Consider the following 6000-nt stretch of genomic DNA (forward strand, 5'->3'; position numbering starts at 1 on the left):
TTTTTTCTTTTTAAAAATTTTCTTCAGAAGCACTTTCAGAATCAGAAGACTGAGACTCTCTTGAACTATCTGAGTCATGGGATGATGGTGAGGATGGTGATGATGACTTATGCCTTTTCTTCTTAATTTTAGTTTGGGAATTAGCTCTCTGCAACTGAATATTTGCACCTCAGTAAATGGCTTTCTAGCTGCATCTGTTTTCTGATTTTTCTCTCTTACACAACTTCTTGACCATATTTCTACTCACTATATCATTAATAGTGATAGATTTGTGCAAGAAGTCTCATTTCTTAATATGATCTATGGAAATCATTGCAATTGCACCAATCTCAGTATAAAAATTAAGATCTGAGTCTCAGATGGATGCTCAAATGTTAAACATGCTTTCTTTTTTTAAAAAAAAACTTCCTAAGTAAGGCCCTCTGGTACATAGAACATAGATGGCATATACCCTTAATCTTTACAATAGCCCTATGAGGTAAATTCTCTTGTTATGTATATATTTTATACATGTGTATGTGCTTTCTGCATCGATTCAGTCATGTCCTACTCTTTGTGACCCCACAGACTGTAGCCTGCCAGGCTCCTCTGTCCATGGGATTTTTCTAGGCAAGAATATGGGAGTGGGTTATCCCCTTTGCAGGTCACCTGTCAACATCAGTAGACATCTCTTCTTCCCATTTGGCACTGAGCCTCAGGTAATTGTTTTTCGGTTTTCACACTTAAGCTTCTGTTCTTTAACCTGCTTTTTGTCCTGCCTCCAGATCCCTGGAGCCTATTTGTTTATCTTTCCTAGGTCAATGACTTCATTTTGAAACCCAATATTTTGAAGAGAGAAAGGAGAGCCTGTGTTCAACAAAATCCTTTTTGTAAAGACAATTTGGTTTTGTCTGTTAGTGTTGTGTCATAAAGCTTTCTGTCTGCTGTATGTGAAAACTACCCTAAAAAAGACAGAGAAGAAACCCAATTATTTGTGACATTTTCCAGCATCATAGGACTTAAGCATTATCTGCTTGAAATATGGCTCTCATCTTGCCACTTTCCCCCATAATAAATAGTTACATGTGATTTTTTTTCTGCATCTATCATCTAGGAATATACTGTTTTGAGGAGAAGTTTGAAAGTTAAACACAAATCTTACTGAGAGTATTTGATATCTATCTTATAAAAATATGATTGTATAAAGTAATTCTTAAAGTTCTATTTTTATCCTTAAAGTTTAAAGAAAGGAAAGGGATTATCAGTTGTTATTAGATTTTTATGTTGAAAATTATGAACTTTCAGTATATAAATTTCAAGTTTTTCCCCATAGGCTTTATTACTTCCTCCAGTTGTCTTTTCATTTTCCTGTGCTGTCCATCAACTACTTCCTATCCTTCTGGGATTCTCCTCAATTTCTGTTTGCATTGCAATGTCATATTTCTTTTATTTTAAATGATTTTAATTTCATTTTTAATATATAGTGAGAACACACTTTATTAAGTTCATTTCACTACTTTCCACTATCAAAATAACTTTGTCTTTTGAAAATTTTGCCTCCTAAAATATTCTCTTTGCTCTTCGAATTTTCTACACTTATGGAAAAAAGTTACATATTCCAAATACATTTCTAAAGTAGAGGTGTTTAGAAAAATAAAATTTTCAGTGTAATAAATAATCCTCCAGTTGGATATTCCATTTACAAAATCATATAATTTATGGTTTTATGCTCTGATGTTAGAAGAAGTCTTTTCAATAAAAAGTTTTGTTGGATTTTTTCTGATTATGAAAATAGCATATGCTTATTTATAGTACTTATACTATGAAAATAATTCAGGCTCTACTACAAAGCCACAGTCATCAAGACAGTATGGTACTGGCACAAAGACAGAAATGTAGATCAATGGAACAAAATAGAAAGCCCAGAGATAAATCCACACACCTATGGACACCTTATCTTTGACAAAGGAGGCAAGAATATACAATGGAGAAAAGACAATCTCTTTAACAAGCGGTGCTGGGAAAACTGGTCAACCACTTGTGAAAGAATGAAACTAGAACACTTTCTAACACCATATACAAAAATAAACTCAAAATGGATTAAAGATCTAAACGTTAAGACCAGAAACTATAAAACTCCTAGAGGAGAACATAGGCAAAACACTCTCTGACATAAACCACAGCAGGATCTTCTATGACCCACCTCCCAGAATATTGGAAATAAAAGCAAAAATAAATGGGACCTAATTAAAATCTTCTGCACAACAAAGGAAACTATAAGCAAGGTGAAAAGACAGCCTTCAGAATGGGAGAAAATAATAGCAAATGAAGCAACTGACAATCTCAAAAATATACAAGCAGCTCAATTCCAGAAAAATAAACGACCCAATCAAAAAATGGGCCAAAGAACTAAACAGACATTTCTCCAAAGAAGACATACAGATGGCTAACAAACACATGAAAAGATGCTCAACATCACTCATTATCAGAGAAATGCAAATCAAAACCACAATGAGGTGCCATTTCATGCCAGTCAGAATGGCTGCAAAAGTCTACAAGCAATAAATGCTGGAGAGGGTGTGGAGAAAAGGGAACCCTCTTACACTGTTGGTGGGAATGCAAACTAGTACAGCCACTATGGAGAACAGTGTGGAGATTCCTTAAAAAACTGGAAAAAGAACTGCCATATGACCCAGCAATCCCACTGCTGGGCATACACACCGAGGAAACCAGAAGGGAAAGAGACACATGTACCCCAATGTTCCATCCCAGGGCATGGAAGCAACCTAGATGTCCATCAGCAGACGAATGGATAAGAAAGCTGTGGTACATATACACAATGGAGTATTACTCAGCCATTAAAAAGAATACATTTGAATCAGTTCTGATGAGGTGGATGAAACCGGAGCCTATTATACAGAGTGAAGTAAGCCAGAAAGAAAAACACCAATACAGTATACTAATGCATATATATGGAATTTACAAAGATGATAATGATAACCCTGTATGCAAGACAGCAAAAGAGACACAGATACATAGAACAGTCTTTTGCACTCTGTGGGAGAGGGTGAGGGTGGGATGATATGGGAGAATGGCATTGAAACATGTATAATATATGTGTCTAGTCCAGGTTCGATGCATGATACAGGATGCTCGGGGCTGGTGCACTGGGATGACCCAGAGGGATGGTATGGGGAGGGAGGTGGGAGTGGGGGTCAGGATGGGGAACAAGTGTACATCCATGGCGGATTCATGTTGATGTATGGCAAAACCAATAAAATATTGTAAAGTACTTAGCCTCCAATTAAAATAAATAAATATATATTTTAAAAAAAGAAAATAATTCAGCAATAGACTAGTACACATAGCAACAGAGGCCTAAAAATCAGTACTAGGTGAAAAATGTTAAGAAATAGAACGTGAAGCTATCTAAGTAAATTTAAAATATCTGTACAAAAAAAAACAAGAAAAAATATTTTGTAGAAATATAGGCAAACTAAAAAATTTATATCATGCATTAGAATTGTTGTCATTGGTGGGTGTGGTTTGAGTGATCTAAATGGGAAATGTGGATAAAAGAAATTTCAGAAAATACAGAAATGCACAAAGAAGTTAAAATCACCTGCCATCCACCACTGGATGGTAATCACAGTTTGCATATTTTGAAGTACAGTCATCCAGATACACACACACACACTTTAAAGTGAAATTATAGTCTTTTTTCTTTATTTTCATTTAGCAATACAATATAAATGTTATACATAATCAGTTTTCATGTATCAACAGAATGAACATGGTGTGCAAAACATTTAATGACTACACTGCTACTGCTACTGCTACTGCTGCTGCTAAGTCACTTCAGTCGTGTCCGACTCTGTGTGACCCCATAGACGGCAGCCCACCAGGCTCTCCCGTCCCTGGGATTCTCCAGGCAAGAACACTGGAGGGGGTTGACATTTCCTTCTCCAGTGCATGAAAGTGAAAAGTGAAAGTGAAGTCACTCAGTCGTGTCTAACCCTCAGCGACCCCATGGATTGCAGCCTACCAGGCTCCTCCATCCATGGGATTTTCCAGGCAGGAGTACTGAAGTGGGGTGCCATTGCCTTCTCCGAATGACTATCCTATTCATATATATTTAGATTGTTTTCAGTTCTTTAATAACTGGTATTGCAATGAGCATTCTTATACATTCATCTTTCACTAGAAATGTACCTTTAAATTATTGAAACAAATTATTGTCAAATTGCCCTCCAGAAACTCCATTTTTACATTCCCAATATGAAAATTTCTGATTCTTCTAGGAACCTAAATCTTTAGGCTTTCGGTTCTAAAACTTAATACACTTGTAGAACAAACCTACAGAAACAAAGTTATCTCTATATTCCAGGAGATCGAATGTCCAGACCTCAGCAATAGAGTAAATTTGCTCAGAGTCCTTTCTGTTCCGTGGGAAATCAAAGACTACAAAACATGATGATGTCAGCGCACAACTGACAATTGAGCACTGCTTTATGATCTAAACATCAGAAATGGAGTGAATTATGGACTTCCCTGCTGGCTCAGCTGGTAAAGAATCCGCCTGCAATGTGGGAGACCAGTGTTCTATCCCTGGGTTGGAAAGATCTCCTGGAGAAAGGAATGTCTACCCACTCTAGTATTCTGCCCTGGAGAATTCCATGAACTTTATAGTCCATGGGGTTGCAAAGAGTCAGACACAAATGAGCGACTTTCACTTTCACTTCATAAAAACAGCAGTAAGGATGCACCTAGAACTATGTCTCATGCCATTTATATGTATTCATTTAAGTAGTACATCAACTTTTTTACACCTGTGTGTGTATCAGACTCCTGAAAAAAAATTAAAACCTTTAATTACTAGGGGTGAAACTTGTGTTCTGAGTAATTGTGAGTTATCTATTTTTCAACCTGGTTCCTAAAATGCCTTTAAACTTTCTTCGAAGATTTGGAGTTCATTAGCAACCTTATGTTGGAGAAGGCAATGGCACCACACTCCAGTACTCTTGCCTGGAAAATCCCATGGACGGAGGAGCCTGGTAGGCTGTGGTCCATGGGGTCGCTAAGAGTCGGACAAGACTGAGCAAATTCACTTTCACTTTTCACTTTCAGGCATTGGAGAAGGAAATGGCAACCCACTCCAGTGTTCTTGCCTGGAGAATCTCAGGGATAGGGGAGCCTGGTGGGCTGCCATCTATGGGGTCGCACAGAGTTGGGCACAACTGAAGTGACTTAGCAGCAGCAGCAACCTTATGTACCAAACAGTCTGGTGAGTTTTCAAACCCAGGTTTGAAAGGGGACAGCAGTTCCAGTACCCCTCTTTCCACTGGAGCAGACTGATGGGGTGGGAGGAGCCATGCTGCAGAGCCAGACAGACCCTGGGCTCCCTGTAAACCCCTGGGCTGCCTGCAACGACCCCTGTCCAGGGCCTGAGCACCTCACTAAGATCCTCTGCCTCAGTTTCCTCAGCTATGATGTGGAGAAAGGATATCCACTTGACTATCTCCAGTATCTAGAGAAAATATTTCAACAAATAGCTGTTAACTCACGGTAACGATTAGGAATAATGAATAACAAATGTGCAATGGGAGACTTCCCTGGTGGCCCAGTGGCTAAGATTCCATACTCCCCATGCAAGGGACCTGTGGTATGATTCCTGGTGAGACAACTAGATCCTACATGCTGCAACTAAATATCCCATGTGTTGCAACTAAGACCCAGGGCAGCAAAATAAATAAATAAATAAATGAAACATTTTAAAAAGTGAAATGTCTGGAACCTAGCAAATACTCATTAAGTGGCAGCTATTGTGGAGAAGGCAATGGCACCCCACTCCAGCACTCTTGCCTGGAAAATCCCATGGATGGAGGAGCCTGGTAGCCTGCAGTCCATGGGGTCGCTGAGGGTCCGACACGACTGAGCGACTTCACTTTCACTTTTCACTTCCATGCATTGGAGAAGGAAATGTCAACCCACTCCAGTGTTCTTGCCTGGAGAATCCCAGGG

Source organism: Bos indicus, chromosome 3 (assembly GCF_029378745.1).
Source record: "Bos indicus isolate NIAB-ARS_2022 breed Sahiwal x Tharparkar chromosome 3, NIAB-ARS_B.indTharparkar_mat_pri_1.0, whole genome shotgun sequence".
Lineage (NCBI taxonomy): Eukaryota > Metazoa > Chordata > Mammalia > Artiodactyla > Bovidae > Bos > Bos indicus.